The sequence below is a fragment of the Buceros rhinoceros genome, unplaced genomic scaffold (genome assembly GCF_000710305.1).
Source record: "Buceros rhinoceros silvestris isolate BGI_N320 unplaced genomic scaffold, ASM71030v1 scaffold21660, whole genome shotgun sequence".
In the NCBI taxonomy this organism is placed as follows: Eukaryota; Metazoa; Chordata; class Aves; order Bucerotiformes; family Bucerotidae; genus Buceros; species Buceros rhinoceros.
The window spans coordinates 1042-1308 of record NW_010390433.1 but is presented as its reverse complement, the minus strand read 5'-3'; positions in this window follow the sequence as shown (position 1 = coordinate 1308).

The window sequence follows — 267 nt, the reverse complement described above, 5'->3', positions numbered from 1 at the left end:
ACACTGGGGGGGTGTGGAGTCCCCCATGCGCCTCTCTCGAGGCTGGACAGATGCTGCTGCTGGATTCACGGATGCTCTGGCCAGGACGGGGCGGGCTTGGCAGGGCAGGAGGTGGGACTTGGGGCTGTGGGCAAGGACCAACACTCAGGAGCTTCTCCCTGTGCCTGCCTGGGCCCCCCAGCCCCGCTCCGGCCGGGGCTCTGCCCCTCCTCATCATCACTCACGCACAGTGTCCCCTCGCCCACTCTGCGAGATGTGGGGACCCTC